Source organism: Mytilus edulis, chromosome 12 (assembly GCF_963676685.1).
Source record: "Mytilus edulis chromosome 12, xbMytEdul2.2, whole genome shotgun sequence".
Classification (NCBI taxonomy): Eukaryota; Metazoa; Mollusca; class Bivalvia; order Mytilida; family Mytilidae; genus Mytilus; species Mytilus edulis.
The window spans coordinates 6724840-6748263 of record NC_092355.1 but is presented as its reverse complement, the minus strand read 5'-3'; the positions used below and the strand labels follow the sequence as shown (position 1 = coordinate 6748263).

The window sequence follows — 23424 nt, the reverse complement described above, 5'->3', positions numbered from 1 at the left end:
TTTCGATCGTGGGAACACACAGACAATTTTATCACAAGAAAGTTTGAACTAAATAACACGAATAAAGAGAGCTGTCAAACAAATTCCCTATTGTCAGTTGTAATTTTAAAACTTGATCTTCTTTCTATATCGTATGTAAAATTTTTGTAGTAAAGCTTTCACAGATGGAAAAACATTTCTCTTGACATTTACTTCATTTGAATTATTACAAACAATGGTATATAGTTATTTAAGATCTGCATCTCCAAAAAAACGTTATAAGTGAAGTTAATAGATATAGGAAGATGTGGTATAAGTGCCAATGAAACAAATCTCCATCCATATAACAATTTATATAAGTAAGCCATTATAGAAGAGGGACGAAAGATACCAAAGGGACAGTCAAACTCATTATAGGTCAATGTTCGGCCTTCAACACGGAGCCTTGACTAACACCGAACAACAAGCTATAAAGGGCCCCAAAATTATTATATGGATGATTTGATTTTTGCTTGTATTTGAATTGATTCATTTTGTATATCGAAAAGCCGTGAAAAAGAGTCCAATCCGACGAGAAACCACTCAAAACCAGTTTGCACTTAAAATAATGACGCGACGAGTTGAAAATGGATATTCTGCCATACAAAATGCTGAAAATAATTGTTTTTAGGTAAAGTAAATTATGCGATGCAACAGCTGAAATTAAATATTCAATGCCATGAACTCTATTGGCCACGCCCATTTAAAAAAAAGGTCGCCTTCTTACAAGCCTAATACAAATGTAAATAGGATCATATAGTACAGTTAGAACTGTGTTTTACATTCATAATTTAAAGAAAACAGAACATTCTACATACCTCCTTCGTGGTTTTGATATCTGTTCACATAAATCTTCGATTTGATTCACGAACTACTATTCTTTGCTGAGTTTATGATAATTTTTAACTTTCGTTTCGTTTGATAAATGGACGTCACTGTCATTACTGTATCATGTGAATATGGTGTGATATCTATTTACCTGAGAACTTAACGTTATCTGTTTTCCCCCATTATCTATATATAGCAGCGTTAGATATGACATTAATACATACTGACTGAAATAGTAAAAAAATTGTCGGGTTATGATTGTTGTAGGCAATGCTACGGTTACGTTAAACAAATTGACGATCCAAAATTCTGGAAGGTTTTGCCAAAAACAACAAAGTCATTAACTCATGAAATTATTCACAAGACATGCTTATTTATGCTTTTCAAAAAGCATTTTTTTGAAGAAAAATATTGAAAATTATTGTATGCACCTTTATACAAGGTACACATATCGGGTTTCAGTCACATAGGTAGTTATATAAAAAGTATAAATAACTATGTTTTGCAATCTTTCAGTAATTTCGGAAGGATGCGTGAACTTCATATTCTAAACTAGATACCTAACATCATTTCAACATGTCGCGTACTTTTTTTGGGAAATTTCGTTAAAGTTTGGCGGAAAGAATAATAATAATAAAAATAATAATCAGAAGAAATACAGTAAGGTCTTTCCTTATAGAAAAAGGAAAGACCTTAAATATCGCTATATTGTCAAATCTGGCTAATGAAGCTTTTATACCTAATATGTGTTATCGATGAACATAACATGACCTCTTCCAGCTTCATTCTAATGAACATTCAATATTAACAAAATTCATCGGTTTTCAGATGTATAAAACCTAATTAATTTTAAAAGTCATTCAGGAGCAAACACTCATAATTAATGGAGTATCAACATCTGTGTGTTATGAGTGTGTTATCATTTGTGTATTCTTTTTTTCAGACAATTTTGTTTTTATTTCTCCTCCATTATTTTCTAGTCTATAAACATAGCCGGATATCTATTTTCAAAAAGCGTTGTTTTTATGGGCATTTTGCAACCTTTGATGTATACTGCAGATAAAAAAAGACATGAAGAAAAAGTTATTAAGTAATTTCTTAGTTTGTTTAAGAATATATATTTCAGAATTAGACATGTCCTCTCTGTCTATTTAAACAATTATGATGGTATTGGTATTTACAACACTATACAATAGTTATCAAAGGTACCAGGATTATATTATATGTTATTCAAATGTTAAAAAGTTTGTTCATATACATAACATAAGTCTTCTTAACGCGTTGAATTACTTACACATAAAACACGGATACATAGTATAATCATAAATAAAGGCAACAGTAGTATACCGCTGTTCAAAACTCATAAATCCATGGACAAGAAACACAACTGGGATGACATACTAAAAATGAGGGAAACGCATTTAATATAAGAGGAGAACAACGACACAACACTACAATGTAACACACACAGAAACGGACCAAGCATTAGACAAAATCCTATGAGAATAACAAATATAACATCAAAACCAAATACATGAATTTGGGATAGATAAGTACCGTGACACGTCTTATAGTAATGTGAATTCACACTCACAAATAAGAGAAAACAAACGACACAACGGAAACACAACGTTAAAATGTAACACACACAGAAACGAACTATAATATAACAATGGCCATATTCCTGACTTGGTACAGGACATTTTTAAAGGAAAAAATTGTGGTTTATTCTGGTTTTGTGGCATGCCAAACCTCCCTCTTTTATGGCCATGTGAAATGTAACATTAAAATGACAACACAACATTACAGGACTACAATATAAATAAATGGGAGAATATAATTGACAAAGAAACACACGAATAATAGCTAACAAAAGGCAACAAATTAAAAAATTTAATACGCCAGAAGTGCATTTTGTCCACACAAGACTTACTAGTGACGCCAAGATACAAAAGTTTGAATGCCGAAACAAGTACAAAGTTGAACAGCATCGAGGACCAAAAGTTCAAAAAAGTTGTGCCTAAAACAGCCAGGGTTTTTTGTTAGGTACCAGAACATCCCTAATGTTTAGAATAATTTATACTTTTGCAAACAGTAAGTTTTATAAAATGACTTTACATATGATAAAACTAAAGTATTAACTAATTACAGGAAACAACCGAAATACACTACATAACCCGAGGAAATGCAGCACATCCGAATAAATTTAGACCTCAACGCAAAATGACGTCATATTTGAATTTGTAAAAAATGACAAAAAAATTGACTGGGATGATTAAGATTTTAAACTGATTTTTATGAATAATACAACTAAATTTGATGTTAGAGGTAGTTTTTCTATCACATTATTTTTTTATGTGGCCAGCTGTTGGTTGATGCATACAGAGAATTGATGTAAAGTATTCCTCGTTTACATAAAACCACATGAAACCAAATCAATATGGGAAAAGGTAACTTTTTTTCCTACGCAATATATAAAAATGTGTATATTTTAAAAAGTTAAATAGGGTGAGGTCACAAAACAGCGGAACCCCCTATCAATTAAGTATTGAAGTACCCCCTCCCTCTAGACATATGTAGATGATCGTTAGGGTTGAATTTTCGAAATTCATCTTATTTTTATTATCTATTTCAGACGTCCAGATTTATAACAATATCATTCTATAGCATTACAAAACTGGTACATGCTACTATCTCAAATTAATCTGTATGTGTCTTTAGTCCATGGATGCCAAAATCTCAAGACTAACAAAGGCCAGAGAATCCTGAATTGGGACAGGCGCAAAAATCGTCGGGCTAAAACATGTTTTTTTGAGATCTCAAACCCCCTCTCCCTTTACCTCTAGCCAAGGTAGAAAAAAATCAAACACACAACAATACCCTCAGTAAAACTTAGTTCAAAACAAGTCCGAGTCTGATGTCAGATTAAACTACCTTGACCGAAAACTTTAACATGACGCGGGACACAAGGACGATCGGATGAACAGACAAACATACGAACAGACAAAAGGACGCACAGACCAGAAAACATAATGCCCACAAATGGGGCGTAACATTTTTAAAATTACACTTTAATTTTTACACATGATTATAAAACTATTCAAAGCATAACCTTTAAAAAAGTAACAGACATGTAGGATGCTTACAGACTTCAGGCACTTGTTTCTATGCATGGAAAGGTCAACTATCCGATATATTATATGTTATTCAGGTCTCAGACAGGGTATATACTGTGACATTCCCGGCTTAGAGTTTATATCCCCTGAGCCGAAGGCGAAGGGGATATAAGCCCTAAGCCGGGAATGTCACAGTATATACCCTTTCTGAGACCTGAATTACACATATATTACGGATTACCCCTGACTTAATGTTATTTTCCAGTGCAGGTATTTGTTGACAACACATATATATTGAAAAACCCAACCTGATATGTTCGGCATACGTGAAGGATTTTCTAATTTGCTGTGAACATAATTTTATCGTGTATGTAATAATTTATAATAACACTTTTAACATCAAATTAAAGTATTAAAAGTGTTAATTGCGTAATTTGGTATCAACAATGTATTATTGACTGAAGCACGTCATTATTTTCCCTCTGTGAACCTCTGACAGTCTGATAGCTTATGACTACGTCACAGAGTAACCGGTGTTATGATGACGTTTTTGAGGTTCCAATTGGGGATAAAAACGTCGTATATACCCCGGCAGTTTCCTGAATATATACTGACATCTCTGTGTTGTTATCCAATCAGAAACTTCGACACATTTGTAATCCGTAATATATATATATATACATGTATATATATATATTTATAATTCAAGAGTATCTTAAATTGAGATAAATTATATGGCTTCAAAATACCGAATACTGAAGAGACATTTAATGTCGAAATCCAGATCTGGTGTACACAAAAAAAATTTGCACCTCATGTTTGTGGTATAACATCTTTGCTGCAAGTTTATTGTTTTTCTGTGTAGTTTAAAATTCATATTAAAGTGGTACCCAACACTTTCACTAAAATTAATTTGGCTCGTTTAATTTTCATAAAATTTTGACAAAGTATTTCCGTTGACTCTTTGACAAAAATAAAAAATTTCAAAATATTTGAACCAATCAATTTATCAGAAAAATTACACTGGTTATATAGCAGTTTGACAAAAACTAATTTTGATCATTGAGAAGCTTAATATTCCCTTAACAACACAACAAAATTAAAACGTTTAGACAATTTTACAGAGTTATCTCCCTGTAGTGTTAGGTACCACCTTAAGATCCATTTTGTTACATCTTGTGATCAATTTATTTGGCAATCGCCAATGGCAGTCAGTAGGGTTTAAGAACATTAGTTGTTCGACCTGTTAGTCAAATGCGTTTTGTTAAAATATACTTTTTCACTTTTTTAGTCTTTTGGAAAATGATGTTTGTGCTGTATTTAGACCCGTATTTTGTTAAAATACACTTTTTCACTTGTTTAATCTTTTGGAAAATGTTGTTTGTGCAGCATTTAGACCCTTCTACAACAACATTTGTTTTACATGCACACGTATAAAAACTGCGGTTTTTATCCAACGCAATCATAGGTTTGAACGTAGTTTTCAATTTAGACTTGGGTATATATAAAACAAATTTACAGATCTAACATTGTAGGATTGATGTTTAGACGAGATGTATATACATAATGTACACAGCCATGCATCACCATCATTGCTGGTGATCCGATGGATAAATCTGTTGTAGAGTTGTCACTGGCTCTGACGTACTTATGAATATAATTATTTTCTGTGACTGTATCTTTCATTAATTTGTAGGATCCTTTATAATAGATAATTGAGCTGATCTGTAACAATAACATCTTCATGCTTTATATATCATTTACTGTATTACGACGCTAGATTAAAACTGACGTGGAAAGGTAACACCCGGCCACCGAAAGCTTTATTATTGTGAAGCCCAGGTGGTCGTGTGGTCTAACGCACCAGATACAGTGCAGTTGATTTGGTGTCACGATATTTCAGTAGCATGCACTAGTAACCCGAATTTAACTTGAACGGACAAAAACGTGTTAACGCTATTTAAATGAGATTGATCGTTATTTGATAAAGATTGACAAAAATTAAAAATTATATTTAATTCATATCAATTCATATCAATTCATTTTAACGCCAGTCAAATAGATTTCCATGCGGTGAATCAATTGAAATCAAGTTGATGGTTAGTTGCGTTAAACTAATAGGCCACGCCCCCGTTAAACTATTTCAAACATGCATTAATTCGTTTTAAACATGGATGAGACCCGAGCTTTTTACAGGTAAATCACCCAAGCAAAACGACCTCGATGTATCTATCGTTTTTTGTTTCAAACTTTAAATGCGTATAGTCTTATTAAAGTCACATGCTTCACAATTTAAAACGTTGAAACGAATGAATAATACACGTATCATGTTCATATGTAAGGAATTAAAATAAAAACATTAAAATATATATGCACACGCGGTTTAAAAATGCAAAACTTGTGAATCTGTTGAAAAAAAAATAGTTAAATATATAACATGATGGTTTTCTATATTGTACTCGTATTCAAATGTAGACACGGAAAACTATGTACACAAAAATTATTTATTGTGTACATAATTTAAATCGATGTATTTCATATTTTCGGCATTGACTGTAAAAAGTGCTTAAGTCCTTTATGAGTAAAATACAGAAATAAAAATAACTCTACCTTTTTTTATATTTCTTTATTTTAGAGGTAAGCTTCTGGCCAAGTGTCACTGATTCTGTCGCAAATCATTTACTTCAATAACCAATCAATTGTATTCTGAAAGAAGTTGATTTGTTTTCTGTACGAATACATGAAATATTTCTCACTGAACGTTATGTTTGCAATCGATGTTCAATACAAATCTACAGTATCTATATGAAAGAGACTTAATAATATATTTTTTTTTATTATTATTCTACACATGCATATTTGAAGGATCGAAATAATCAGTTCTACAAATGGGTGTTATTTTTAAAGACTTGAAACTTTACAATTATCAAGTGAATCCATGAAATTTTTATCGACGCACCAAACTTTCATCGTGCATAGCTCATTTTCCGATTTAACGATCTTCTTACTTGTTCATTACATTCTAAAATTTAAATCCTTCACAAATTGCAAAAACTTGTATTCTCCGGCTAGACTGCGCAAAAGATAAATCTTGCTTTGTTTGTGTATACACAATGTTTTGAAGGCCGATATCCAGTTTGGCTAAAAAAGAATTAATTTGCACCACAAGTTAATTACGCGAATTCTTTTTTTGCATAACTTTATCATAAAAACTGCAACATTCATTAGCGCCAATAAAACAATCATTTAATTGCGCAAATATTATAGACTTCTTTTCAAATGTTTCTTCTTAGTGCACTGAGGAGGTCCTTTTAGGTATTTTCATGTAGGTACAGAAATCGCAAACTGAAAGGGCCTCCTTAGTGCACTTAGACTGACAAAAAAGTGCACTATGGACCTGATGGAAAGATAGAATTGACACAAAAAAACATAGCATACGGAAGGAGAAGTACATAATTTTGAATTTTAGTAATCATAAAGTTATTCAACAGTTGAAGTAGGTATTCTAATGTTACATGTACGTGTAAATAGGTTAATAGTTTCGAGATAATTATGACACAATTAATAAAATTGAGAATGGAAATGGGGAATGTGTCAAGTTTCATTTATTGGCGCAATTCATATAATAAAAAAAGAGATGAGCGCGATTCAAAACTTTACAATATGACAAGTTACACCTAACCGTTTTGACAAATCAGTAAATTCTTCGCCCGGGGATATACACCTGCCAGTAATCTACCTTCAGTAACTTTAAAATACCCAGCCGTGTCATTTCCGTATATTGTACATGTAGATAGCAAGTGTGATACATGTATATACACCAAAAATACCCATTCAAGTGATTTTTAATTTCAGAAGAACTCCATATCGGGTACATAAACATAAAATTACAATAATATGAAAAAATGTATTAATAAGTTCAAATGTTGTTTTGGTAAATGCACCTAGGTATGTATTTGTAAACTTATGTTAATTCGTTATTTCATGTCTCTTTTTTTGTTGTTGCTTCAATTAATTTTTTGTATCTTATAGACTTATTCGTAAATCGAAAAAACTCACAAATCTGAATAGAATCATATGGCAATGAACATGTTGAATGATTTCTCTAACTCAAAACTAGTTATACATGTACATTTTGTACATGTAGATGCCTCTGAAATTATATTTTTCTCGTTGGGTTGCTTGTTCATTAATTGACGTTTACGATATATTCTAATGTTCAGTATTTGTGAAAACCGCTCATTTATCAATTTTACAAGAAATATTATAATACTTGTAAGTCATGAACATTGAAGTTTAACTTTCTATCATTTTTTCGTATACGCACAAACATACAATAAAATGAAACACTTTAAATCGGTTTAAATTATGCAATGCATTTTGAAAATATAGTTTTGAAAAACCGGATATTTTTGATTCATACTTTTTCTATCCCTTTTCTTAAAAATTAGGACACGTGTCACTGGTTAATATAGAATACAATTAACGGTACCAATTTTCTTGTACTAGATGCGCATTTCGAAAATACATGTCTCTTCAGTGATGCTCGAGGCCAAAATATATGAAATCAAAAGCAAATTTAATATAAAAGACGAAGAGCTATAATCCAAAAGGTCCAAAAGTATAGCCAAATTCGTGAAAGGAATACTAGTGAACCATGAATAATCCCAAACAACAAATTTGTGATTCAATTTGGTTTGTCACACTTGCTTATATTATCAATATTATGTATTGTTTTTGGCTGAGACGACTACATGTATAAAATTTATAGTAGCCTCAGTTTTCGGCAATATTGAAACAAATTGAATATCCTTTGAATTGCTTCTTAAGTTATTTTAATATATATACTGAGCCAAAAAAGTTTAGCAACAAAATTGTGAAATTTTGTTTTATTACAAAATCATAAAATTTAAACATATAATTTTAATAACACAAAAATGGAATTATGATATGTCAGAAGCAACATGAACTTTTATCACTCACATTAATTAGGATTTTCTTTGTATAGAGCGCGGGAGGGTCAAAATGCTTAAATGAGTATAGTGTTTCTCAAAATCAATTACTCAGCCATGCCCTTATTGCACCAATGAAGGATTGACAGGAACACCAGCAACTTCCCTTAGTCAATGCAGTACTTTTTTAGCCGAAAAAAACTTGTCACGTGTTGACGTAAAGCGAAGGAAGCGCTCCTCCCTTGACGATAGTTTTTTCTTGTCTACGAGATATCGACCTATCCTATGCAGTTGTAATTTGTCGATATCTGTTTGTTAGTCTCTGAACTGTTGCCTAGTGCACATTAAATCGAGCCATGATGTCAACAACCCTCATTCCGGCATCAACCGTTTCAAGACCTTTCTGACTGTCATTTTCGGGGTGGCCTGGTTGACGCCCCAAGCAAATTTTTCAACGGTGTTTGTGTTTTTCTTACCAATGGTGTGTTTCTGAACGTTAGTGAAAAAGAATTTTTTAATATCGTTTTAAAATTACAGGTACAGAAGGTAAAACATCATTGACACGTGCAAAGCTGAAATGGCGCGAAATCAATCAGCAGGAAAAAAGTACGACTGTTACAGGTAAAACTAAGGATTATATCAATGATGTTTAAATATTTTTTTCCAAAAACAACAAAAAAAAATTATAAAAAAAAAAGTGTTGCTAAACCTTTTTGGCTCAGTATATATACGGAAAAACAAGGTGGATATTTAATCATCGGCTCTCGTGAAGTTTTCTTGTAGGTTAAAAGAAGGGGACAGTATACCTCTAAGTAATAAAACTTTAAGATTTGGATTCTTTAAATTGTATAACGTCTTAATCTGGCTTTCTCTTCAATTTTTAGATTATATTCAGAATCACGTTTTTATGCCAGATCTTTTATCATTTGTTAAATCAAAGACATGTAGTAGATGTATTTTTTTTAGACCAAAAAAACTATCATACGGTATTCCACATGTACGGTGAATTAAATTATTGACAAGCATACCACATCTTCTTATATTCATTCGTTATTTGATGAAGATCTTCAACAAGCCTTAAAGGGATAATTCGCGATTTTTCACTTTAAATAAATGATTTTGAAAATGAACTTATTGATAACTATACACTTTTTAATTCTAAATAATTATGTTTATCCAGAGACATATAATTGTATTATATGTCTCTGGAACAAGCATGTGCATACAATAATGCATGTATGTATACGCATAATGGCATAAGTTTCTCGCTACATTAAAGACCCGTAATTTCGGCCTTCCTCTTTTGTCTGCTCTATAGTCGGGTTTTTGTCTCTTTTACACATTCCTCATTTTCATTCTCAATTTTTGTAATATACGACGGTATATTGTTCCTGTATCAAATACCATGTACATGTACATATATGAGGCTATGAAAGAAAGTTTACAGAAATAAAGAAGCACTTTAAATTACAGAATAAAGAGATGAAAATATAAAGAATAGATTAAATGATTCATGATTGCTTAACGCCCAGTTACAAATATTACACTCTACCCCTCCATCTGTTTGTCCATCCTATTTAAAATGATTCTTATAGGAGGGTCTGAGTTGGGGGGGGGGGCTGTTTTTCTGTAAACATTTAATTTTCACCCCTTTTTTTCTAATCTTCAAAAAATAAGTCTATTCTTTAAAAGTATTTTTTTACGCATTATTCTCTAATTTTCCCCCAGTTTTCTTTAATCTTTAAAAAAAAAAAGTAAAAATCATTCTTTTAAATGAATGAGAACGGTGATTTCCAAACAACAGCAAGGCTTTCATTTGTTACTCATCAATGACGTGTTGGTGTGTATTGTTCTGCATGATTTAAGTGCTAGTTCTATGAAGTAACAAGTCCAAGTTTTCATCAGTTCTTTCCAGTGATTTTGACTACACATAAGAAGATGCCAATGAGACAACTCTTCGAAGAGACCAAATGACACAGAAATTAACAACTATAGGTCACTGTACGGCATGCAACAATGAGCTAAAGCCAACCGCATAGTCAGATATAAACAGGGGCGGATTCAGGCTTTTTGAAAGAGGGGCTGTAGTTTTGTAACGAGGGGAGCGAGGCGAAATTTTTTTTTTGCCCCTTTTTAGGACTTAAAACATAAAATAAGTGAAATATGCACTTTTTAAACGGTTCCTGGCGTGGGGCATGCATATTTTGTAGTTGCTGGTAAGGTGTAAGGGTTGGACATTTTAGATGCTGCATCTCCCTATTAATTCACGAAGTCTAGTCTGATTAATCATTTTAAAAAAAAGTCCAAGCAAAAGGGGAGGTGTACGCCCTCTACGCCCCCTCTGGATCCGCCACTGAATTTAAAGCCCGAGTAGAAGTATCGGAAACCAGTTCATATTGACTGAATCCTATAGTCTGTTACCACGAAACCAAAAAAGGTTTACCAAGTTTGTTTTCACTTTTATCATATTTTTACAATGATAACTTTGATAATTTTCTTTAAATTTTAAGAAGAGAAAATTCTGTTACCAGATAATGTTTAGCATTTTCTTTTATTAATCATTCAATAAAATTCAGGTATCTTTTAGCGTTTTCTTTTATTGATCATTCAATGTTCATTATATGTTTAGACCACGCATTTCTCTAATCTTTATTTTTTATGCCCATTATTCTCTAATCTTCATTTTTCAAGGGCATTATTCTCTAATCATTGAACCCCATCCAAACCCTCTTTTTTTTTATTATGTTGTACATGTACTGTTATACCACTGATCGATACTAGGGTGAGGATAGGGAGCCCGCTAACAATTTTAACCTCGCCACATTATTTATGTATGCGCCTGTCCCAAGTCAGGAGCCTGCAATTCAGTAGTTGTCGTTTGTTTATGTTTTACATATTTATTTTTCATTCATTTTTTTTTGTTATATAAATAAGGCGGTTCGTTTTCTTGTTTGAATTGTTTTACATTGTCATATCAGGGCCTTTTATAGCTGAACATGCGGCATGGGCATTACTCATTGTTGAAGGCCGTACGGTGATCTATATTTGTTAATGTCTCTGTCATTTTGGTCTCTTGTGGACTGTTGTCTAATTGGAAATCATACCACATCTTCTTTTTTATATTCCTGTCCTTTTAAAATGCCCATTATAGACATATAATAATACATTAGGCTTAACATTTCAATTTATAAATATCAAATAGCGAAAAATTTATATATTTATTCAATAACGACAATGTTGCTGCAATAGATGCCAAAAACATCAACAATATTTTATTGAAAAGAAACGGCATTTTATTTCACTTGTTCTTAAATAAAAAGATGTTTCATTTCATTTGTTATATACGGACACTGTAAATTTTGAATGTAAATGAGTAAAAATTTGTTTATATTTATATATTGTGTCTTATACGTCTCTCATTTATCTTCTAAAGATTGATGCATACAATGCAAATGTTTAAATGTTTTGTTTAGTTCTGTGATTCTCATTTTATGTTTGTATGTGGTGAGACTTTAAAAAATAATAATAATGATAAAATATTGAATCTAAAAATATTTATACTTGAGTCAGAAAATTTAAACCAGCAGTGTCAAACATGTTTAACACTCAGCGGGCATTCGATATCATTGACATACTATATAGCACTAATCGCAATATGTATACATGTACATATAATTTGGGCATCTTATCAGTAATCTCTCTATTGAAGATGTTGAAATATATGTATTATAATTATTCGCTTATTAGGCAAATTCATATTCTACAAAGATATTTTCAATCATTTTAGTTTTGATAAATACCATTACAAATAACTTATTTTGTCTAGTTTCCTGTGTGAGGATATTTGATTGATAAAATTCAATAAACAATTTAAGGTTGTCGGGTAAATGTGGATTACGGATTAAGATGTTAGATGTCAAACTTGAATTAACAAACTAAGGTGAATTTAACCCGAATATGTAGTTTCTCTTCAACAGTGTTTTAATTCCAATTTCCTTATTTTCATTTAAACTAAATTAATTAGAATGAAAGAAAGATTCGAAACTAAAGATAGTCACAATTAAAAATATGTATTTTGAAAAAAAGACAAAAACCGCCAGATCATATCTGATTTAAATCCAGGGTCCGTATATGCATCTTCTGACTTCAGACTCAGACTTCTCTTGAACTGAATCTTAATGTGCGTATTGTTATACGTTTACTTTTATACATTGGCTAGAGGTATAGGGGGAGGTTGAGATCATAAACATGTTTGCGCCTGTTCCAAGTCAAGAGTCTCTGGCCTTTGTTAGTCTTGTATTATTTTAATTTTGGTTTCTTGTGTACAATTTGGAAATTAGTATGGCGTTCATTATCACTGGACTATATATATATATATATAGTATATATTTGTTAAGGGGCCAACTGAAGGACGCCTCCGGGTGCGGGAATTTCTCGCTACATTGAAGACCTGTTGGTGACCTTCTGCTCAGTGTTGGTTGTTTTCTTTGGTCGGGTTGTTGTCTCTTTGACACATTCCTCATTTTCCATTCTCAATTTTACAATGGTACGTAAATTAAGATTTTATTCGAAAAGACGGATTTTTCTACATGTTCTACATGTACCAAAAAAAATGTACAACTATTGAATATTGTAAATATTTAATGATGATACATGTCCAGATCTAGATCGAACTGCTTTGCTTCGTCGAAAGTACGAATATAGAAAAATCACAGATTTATATTACAACTAGAGAGTACTCGAACAGTTGAAGAAATCATCAAAATTTGTTTATTGTAAGTTATTTTGTACATGTATAACTATAATGCGAACCCGAAGTTGTGAAATCGCAACTAAGCGTACTTTGGAAAAGCGACGGTTCTATGAAAACCTATTGTCAAGTTCAAGTTCTGTTTCGACATCATTGTAATATATGTCACTGAACGTTAAAATTCAATCCTTTATTTCGTCTTCGTCTTCGTCAAATAGTGCTGTTGGTTTCTTTTTATTATTATTACATACTAGTATACATGAAAACACCACAAGTTATTCCTATGTAATCTCATTTAGATATTTAGTAGTTTAAACATATTTTATTGTTCTAAACAAATGGATTAGAAATTTAGTGCATGCAAAGTAAATTTTAAAGATGACAATGATTGCAGTATCTGTGTGAATCTACTTCTCAATCACGCTTCATAAAGATATTACAGAATATTCAAGATTTACAACTTTTCGTGAAAATGATTGCCAATGGAATAAACCATGCAGCAGATTTCAAAATAACCATATTAATTTGTGTCTGAATTATAACAACTGAAACTGTAATTCTGCTGTAGTGCACCTTTAGAACTTGTATTTCAGATAATTTGACCACGTGACAAGAAATTATACAATAAACATTGGTCACGCACGATAGGTTCTGATGTAAGACACGTACCGTTACAATACCCAGTTTACACGCATCGGCGCACACAGATTTCTCGAATGGGGCAGTTGATTGGAGGAAAGTTACCAAAAACCACGCCTACCTTTACCTATTATCCAATCAAACACCTTTGACATAAACATAAATAATACATGAGTAATATTACAGAGATTTTGAAAAAAGTTGAGAGACTAAATTCTAACTTAAAATTATAAATTTATGCTCGTAATGCATTTTCGCAATTTACAATAAATGTTATACATTCTTTCACCTATCTAGTGAGGAAAAAATAGAAATTAAAAAAAATTGCAATTTACAACTATTTCGAATTATAGTGCACAGCAAGGACGTATATTTGTTTTCCGTCCTTGTGCACAGTTTGTGATAAATGGGTGTCAAAATGTATTAAACAGAAACCCAAAGACCAGTTTCAAGAAGAATTCTTTGCTTTTATGCAGAATCGCATAAAACATAATGCTGTCATATTTTCAAAAAGAATTATCAATTAGAAAACTCCTTTTTACATTTCTAAATTCATATATTACGCGGATATAGATGTGGTAGTTGCCGATTGAGTCCAGAAGGTTTCAGGATTTACACAGAGAAGACAGAATATGTCGTCTCTGTGACACAAACAACATTGATGATGAGTACCATTACATTATGAATTGTAGAACATATAAACTATAGAAAAAGAAGGAAATGTTTAAGGAACTACTGTTAGTCAAACCCTTATATCTTTAAAGCTGATCAACAGTTAAACTCATCAAATATTGTAATATTAGAAAAACTATGTAAAAGTTATAAATGTGAAAGTCAGTCCTCCAATTAAGCTAATTTAATTGTATCGTGTACACATGCATGTACTAATTTTACCTTATAGTTATGTGTATGTATGTTCTTGACAACTAATAATTGAAGTTTTATGAGAAATAAAGTATTCGTATTCCTTTAAACATGTAAACCATAAATTGCAGTACACGAAGACAGCCTACGGGTAAAGTACAAGTGAATATATCACAAAAAGATTATATTTAATCCTCATCCGTACGCGTCCTTGTAAATGCCGAAAACTCTGGATTTTCTTTGAAAATTACCTGAGAGGTTATAAAAGATCTAGAAAACACCAAAAATGAATTGAAATAACAGATTTTTGTGTAGACGAGTTACAACATTGCATAAGCATGATTAGGAAATTTGAACAAAAAAAGTTCGTGCTCATCTTTGTAGTGGCGAAAAACACGCATATCGAGTTACGTAGACGAAAAAGAATAATTACATTCATAATAATTATGATGTAAATTCACGAAATTAAAAGGTTATAATTAGAAAACAATCAAAAACACGATTCGTCATTCCCCATGTATAATTATAGATTAAAACAAAATTATAATTTTAATTCTGAAATTCAAAAGGCATGTTTCTGATACGTGACAGTTCAGCGAACACTATTACATGAAATGCACGATGATATTGACCGAAAACAAAGGTGAAAGATTCAAATTGTAAAATCATTCGCTGAACGGTAGAATTTCTATCAATCATTCAACGATATAAAAAGACTTTTGAGTGTAAAAGTATGATAGAAATACTTTTAATTTATTGAAATGCCTGTTATATTGTTCCAGTCATTGGTTACTAGTGCATGATTGTCAGTCCATTTCGATATTTCATAGTACTTTTACAAATTCTGAAAAAAAAAGAAAAGAAAAAACTAATATTCCCATGGGAAAAATATATCTTCCCATGAGAAGAAAATTGTCCCGCAAAGTGTTCATCTCCCACAAAAGGGAATCTAACCAACTAAGAAATGCATAATCATCTGTAGATTGATTTTTATATATGAAACGATGTGTATTGATTTTACTTAGTTCAATGTTCAGTGGCAAGTATTTTATATATGCGCAGGTCCTGAGACAGATAATCAAATTATCAGATTGCGGGATGACGGACAGGAAGACTCCAAACGTAACAGTGTGAACTAGCTGTCAGAAACTTAAGTACTCTCAGATTTTTTCATCGTTGAAGACCCTCTAGCGACTATAAAGATGAACAGGAATACAAACGCTGACCATTGATAATTTGTATTTTTGTTAAGCTCTGACTTTGTGTTCGATTAGGTCCCGTGTATGTTTACCCCATATTCCTTTATTTTCTATAAAGGCGTCCGTCTTGACAGTAAGTGACACGACTAAATCATGTTAATACTAGTTAAACCCTTAAATGTAAGACACCAGATGGAAATACTCAAAAAGGACAGCCAGTTTGGTTCTCTTTAATGTTAGAGTTCAATTCTTCATGAAGAAACGACTATATGTTTTCTGTGTTCAGCATAGAATAATATCTTCTAAACTATATTTTTTCGCACAATGTCTGGATATTGGTGGACATGCATAATTGCGAAACCAGACATTTACAAATGAAAATTAACACTTAGACTATAGACATTTAGTAGGGAGGTAAATGAACAAAAGACAAGTAATTCAGAAACATAAAATTGAGAATGGAAATAGGGAATGCATGGATCACGCAAAATTAAGCAGGGGCGACATCGGAGTAATGGGAGTTTGCTTCTTGCAAGACATTCGCCGTGAAAACAATTTGGTATGAAGACAAGCCTTTGTACCGTGACTTTGTTTTAAAATTTCAAACATGAGGCTGTTACGGCCCTGGTCAATGTTTTTAAGCAATACATAGTTTCCTTTCATTTTGTTGTTGGCTTTCTGAAATAAATGTTTACATATTATAGACTATCATGATCCTTTTTTTTTCAATTTCAGTTAAACACTATGTCTGATTTGCTTTTTCAGAAACTTTAGCATGTTTAAATGTCTTTTTCTTTTTCTTCACCTTTTTGAAACCCTAGTTTTGTATTACCACTGACCAGTTCAGTAAAAAAACAGCTGCTTCATGTTTGTATAAATGTGTTTGTAACCTTTCTAACATGCTATTATTTTCCGTTATTTTTTATTCCGTGTCTATAGATAGTCTTGATCGGAGAGTCAAGATTTATTTTGTCTGTTGGTTGCTTGGCTAGCGTAAGCTAATCGATTTACCTCACATTTTGAAGTTGGATGGAGATTGTTTTTAAATAAATGCCGTACCTTTGTACTTTGGTTTCCTGTCGGTTTTTTCTCAATTTTAAATTGGGAAGTTTTATCATTTGTTTTGCATGATTATTAATTTTGACTTGCAAATGAACAATTAATAAATCTAGTCCCATGTGTGCTAGCGAAATGTCTTTAGTGTAATCTCGGAGTGTAATTTTTATTTCAACTTTTACGTTTGCTTCAGCACAACCTAAAACACGAAAACTTTCATTTTCTTGTAAGAATGAGATTCGTTACTTCAAACAAAAATCGCTTTTATCTTTTTTCTTTTTTTTTTGCAGTAAAAGACCGGTTTCTTAAAAAAAACTTTCATACAATCGACTAAACGAAGTATAAGCTTCGGGAAGGTCAAGGATTATAACATATTTTTCGTAATTTGGCAAAAATCGAAAATTTACGGTAATTAATGGTCGAATTGAAGCTTAATACCTACCAAAAAATCTCAATGAGCGAAAAGACTTTCATTTTAGTCATCTCTGGTGTATTTATGATGGCTTGGTTTGAAGCGAGAACAGACGAACTATGCTTACTAGTGTTGCATAAAAAAACATGAGGATATGGTTTGTCCTTTATGAATCTATATTGCAAATTTGACTCATATAAGGATAATGTTTGTCTCATAGAAAATCGGTAGTTTTAACCGATAATTTATTTTTCGATATTTATCGGATATAGTAGTTATTTGGAAAAATACAAACCGTATAATTAATTATTAAAGTTTCGTATGCATCATAAATCAACCGGCTCCGGCAACTTTTGACTTGTTCTAATATCAATAGTAATGATTTTCAGCGGAGAAAAAGATAGATATTTTGGTCGTAGTTGAAAGAATCGTAAAAGTGTTATTTTTCTAAATTCTGTTTGTTTAATCGGACAAAGTAGAGTCTTAATTTGATTTTTTTTTTGCCGAACTGGACTCTATATTGTGTATTGAATTGAAAGTTTGCAAACGTTCCGACCAATGAAATTCATTTTAATATGTAACGCGAACTTCAACGAGAGCACCTAGATGAAATATTTTATCTATACTACAATCAGTTTTAACTTAGAAATTTCCGCTCAAATATATAGGAAATAAAATTATATGAAAACAACAATGCAGAATGTTTCTTTTCCATTTTTTTTTAACAATGTTTATGTTCATTTCAATTTGGTAAGTAGACTTATATTTAATGCCCAAAACGTAAATATATGTTTTCTTTTAAAACATTAAAAAACGTGAGAGTATGCCGATAAATAGCCAGTCTAGGTCGTTAAACTTAAATCAACTTACCCATCGTTATCGCAGACTAAAATTTATCTCATATATATATTTTCATTTATTACAAGTACGTCAGGGTGCATGACAGCACAATAATCTTTTTACAGAATCGTAAGAACAATATTTTTGTTTGATATTTGCTTCTCTTCCACAATTAACGCCCGATTTGGCCAGTGACCGGTATTACAATTTAACACAGTTTTAAAAGTTCAGTGGGCTGCTACTTCATTTATAATTTTGGGTATGACTTTCTGTTTATCATATTCAACATACGTCAACATTGTCTTCATCAATTTTATTATTCAATTCATCAAAACCTTGTTTTTCATTACAAGCTTTTCCGTATATCAATATACGGCAAGAGAATGAATATTTGTTGCTTACCGGAAATATAAGATACATCGATTTAAATTTTGAACGCAATAAATAATTGCTGTGTAGTTTCCATGTCTACATTTGATTTACGAGTACAATATAGTAAACATAAAAAGAGAAAAGAGAAACGGTAAATATACAGGAATACATAAAGTTTCGTAAATAGTTGCAAAGGACCACATGTTACTTACATGCCATGAGGTTTCATAGCATTCAGTAATTTTTGAAACGCACATATATATGTGCGATAAAGATCTAGTGCATTTGAGCAAATTAAATTTATGTTATTCATCTAACTATTTTATTTTCAACAGATTCCCTAGTTTGACATTTTTAAACCACGCGTGCATATATATTTTAATGTTTTTATTTAAATGCCTTATATATGAAAATGTCACGTGTATTATACGTTCGTTTAATTAAATTGTGGAGCATGTGACTTAATAAGACTACGCATTTAAAGTTTGAAACAAAAAACGATAGATACATCGAGGTCGTTTTGCTTGGGTGATTTACCTGTAAAAAGCTCGGGTCTCATCCATGTTTAAAACGAATTAATGGATGTTTGAAATAGTTTAACGGGGGCGTGGCCTATTAGTTTAACGCAACTAACCAGCGACTTGATTTCAATTGATTCACCGCAGAGAAATCTATTTGACTGGCGTTAAAATGAATTGATATGAATTGATATGAATTAAATATAATTTTTAATTTTTGTCAATCTTTATCAATAAACGATCAATCTCATTTAAATAGCGTTAACACGTTTTTGTCCGTTCAAGTTAAATTCGGGTTACTAGTGATGGGTTCGAATCCCGGCGAGGGAAGAACAAAATATTTACGAAAGCAAATTTACAGATCTAACATTGTAGGTTGCTGTTTAGACGAGTTGTTTATACATAATGTACACAGCCATGTATCACCATCATTGCTGGTGATCCGATGGATAAATCTGTAGTAGAGTTGTCACTGACTCAGACGTTCTTATAAATATATAATTATTTTCTGTGACTGTATCTTTCATTAATTTGTAGGATCCTTTACTATAGAAAATTGAGCGTATCTGTAATAATAACATCTCCATGCCTTATATATCATGTACTGTATTACGACGCTAGATTAAAACTGACGAGGAAAGGTTACAACCGGCCACCGAAAGCTTTATTATTGTGAAGCCAAGGTGGTCGTGTGGTCTAGCGCTACTGATATAAAATTTCATTATGGAAAGACTTCCATCCTTTTTGACAAATACAATTAAAAAAACTTGTGAAAAGTTTAGAAACATAACGTATACATCACATGGCTAAAATGATAAAGCCCGAATTTCTATTGTTTTTACCAATGATGATGATCCCAAAAGTAAACGAAAATCAAATTCAACAATTAGACGTGATAACAAAAGACTACAAGAATATAATGAGAACTGTAAAAATAATTATGATATAGGAACGACACAATCGGATAATGATGTTCAGTCTACAAATAGTGCAAATATGTGTATTGAAGATCAATGTGAAATGGAAATTGGAAATATCTCGAGTGGCACCTCAACAACAGATGAAAGGCAATTAGCCGAGAATATTAACATTGATTTGTGTACATCCGATGTAGGTAAATCCCCTCGGTTATTGAAATGTGTAAATGATAGACAAGTTGACAATGTAAATAAAGATAAGAAGAAATGTAGCGACGTAAATATTGAAGATAATAACAATAATTTGAATAAAACTAGAAGTACAGAAGAATGTAAATTAGACAGCAGTGATAAAAACAATGATGACAATGGCAATGTGTCTAGTGAAGCAAATTCGGATTTGATCTCTAAATTTCTGTTGAAACAAAGTATGTCAGATGATGATAAACTGATCGGGAACATAGAAAGTACTGGTCGACTTATAATATTTAGTATCCACCGAAAGAAATACGAAGAACTCATTTATGGTGATCGCTATTACCGTAAATTCAATAAAGTTTGGACAGAAGATTTCAATGATGTTCTGAGTACGAATTTTATAAATGATCAAGTGAACCAGGCAATACTGATGATGATTGAATATGTTAAAAAAAAACCTGTAAATAATGTGTTAACAATTTTGTTTTAAAATATGAGTACGAATCTGTAAAGTAGAGTGTATGAAAGTTTGTTATTATTCGGAATACCTTATGACATAAAAGAATTGACTGAAGTCTCATAAACAGTGTTTCGTATCGATGAATATCAACGATTTTAATCGCGAATTTGCATGGTGGAATGGAATCCAACCCCATACGAACAATTGATTTAATCGTTTTACGTTTCGTCTATTCAATGAAAACAAAAGACATTTATCAGTTATTTTTATCATTTATTTTGTATTCTATGTAGGTTTCGGAAATAAGTTGAATGAGTGAGCTGCATGTGCGATAAGAGTAAGGTGCCTGATAGTATAAGGACTTGATATTTTTGATATATTGAAAATGTAAATTGATGTAGATGATAAATATATATGTGCAATACAATTTTATCAAGAGAAAATAGCGCACCGGATACAGTGCAGGCGATTTGGTATGACGATATCTCAGTTGCATGGGTTCGAATCCCGGCGAGGGAAGAACAAAAAATTTACGAAAGCAAATTTACAGATCTAACATTGTTGGGTTGATGTTAAGACGAATTGTATATACATAATGTACACAGCCATGTATCACCATCATTGCTGGTGATCGAATGGATAAATCTGTTGTAAAAGTGTCACTGACTAAGACGTACTTATGTATATATGATGTTTAGACGAGTTGTATATACATTATGTACACAGCCATGTATCATCATCATTGATGGCGATCCGATGGATACATCTGTTGTAGGGTTGTCACTGACTCAGACGTACTTATAAATATAATTATTTTCTGTGACTGTATCTTACATTCATTTGTAGGATCCTTTACTATAGATAATTTAGCTGATCTGTAACAATCACATCTTCATGCCTTATATATCATGTACTGCAGTACGCCGCTAGATTAAAACTGACGTGGAAAGGTAACACACGGCCAGCGAAAGCTCTTTTTTTGAGAGCCCAGGTGGTCGTGTGGTCTAGCGGGACGGCTGCAGTGCAGGCGATTTGGTGTCACGATATCACAGTAGCATGGGTTCGAATCCCGGCGAGGGAAGAATCAAAATTTTGCGAAAGCAAATTTACAGATCTAACATTGTTGGGTTGATGTTTAGACGAGTTGTATATATATATATATATATATATATATATACATGTATATACGGATATATGGATAGTCTACCTTATGCCGTTGCCGTTCTCTTGCCTTCAAATTTTATAGAACTTGTTCTGTATACTCATTACCAACAAAGACACATCCATTTGGAATATAGGTAGTTTCATTTTCAAAATAAATTTCGTGTTTCTGGCCAATTATTTAAATTTAAGCAAAATAATCTTTTAAATTCGGTCTAAGCTTTTGGCCTGTTGAATATAGGGTCAATAATTTGAATAAATGTTCAAAAGCCGATTGAGGTAAAACAACTGAAATCTGAGAAAACAATTACAAAATATTTTGGAATAAAGAAATGAGCATCCTTGTGTCAGCCCTCACCAGTGCTATCCTAATAAAATCAGTTGAATCATAAATTAATGTTTCAAATGAAGATCATCGTAATTCAGTCCAGCCATTGACTGTGTTCTCCCATAACAATTTTGCAAATATTGAAAAATGATTCAAACAACCTTTAAGAGAGCCGAAAAAGCGTAACAAAAATAACGCACTTCAAGATACGTCTTAGCAAGGCGGTGTAATCGTTACAATGTATAAACAATAATAATGACCCCTACTTAAAATACTCGTTTCATTTAGATAACAAAAGAAGTAATAAGTTATCGTTTGCCATAAAATCATGCTATTTCGTCAACTCAAACATAATGGTAGAAACTAAGATATAGTTAGTTTAAACATATTTATTTCTAGTGGATTTAAAAACAAGTTTTTGCAACTGATATCAATCCTTTACAACTTTACTGTTTGGATTTCTACCTTGTAGCGCCATTAGCCTACTCTTTTTTGAAAGGTACAATTTATGTGCAAGATATATTGCTCTCTTTAGACGGACCAGCCATTTATCGTTTCATTCCGACGGACTATCATTGTTTCTAAAGACATACTCGTAAATGGTGTCAAAAGAGAGCCATAAATGCTATCTTATTATATACACATGGAAAAAAAGTATTGCAACACCTTGATTTTTTAAAACTTGAAAAATCAGCCTCTTATTTTTGATGGAATATGATAAAATATTTGTAAAATAATATTGAAAAGTAGTTAATGATAAAATTGGCATTAACACGAACAAAAAATGTATTGAAAA

At 31.8% G+C, this 23424-nt stretch overlaps 1 protein-coding gene across 1 annotated transcript in view; it reads right to left on the bottom strand.

Annotated features, from left to right (window-relative positions):
- Window positions 1-1038, bottom strand: part of LOC139499592 (uncharacterized) — a 31288-nt gene extending 30250 nt beyond the window's left edge. Inside the window, exon 1 of the mRNA XM_071288344.1 lies at window positions 837-1038. The gene's annotated coding sequence lies outside the window, so the exon portion shown is untranslated. The remainder of the gene's footprint in view (window positions 1-836) is intronic.
- Window positions 1039-23424: the final 22386 nt, after the last annotated feature.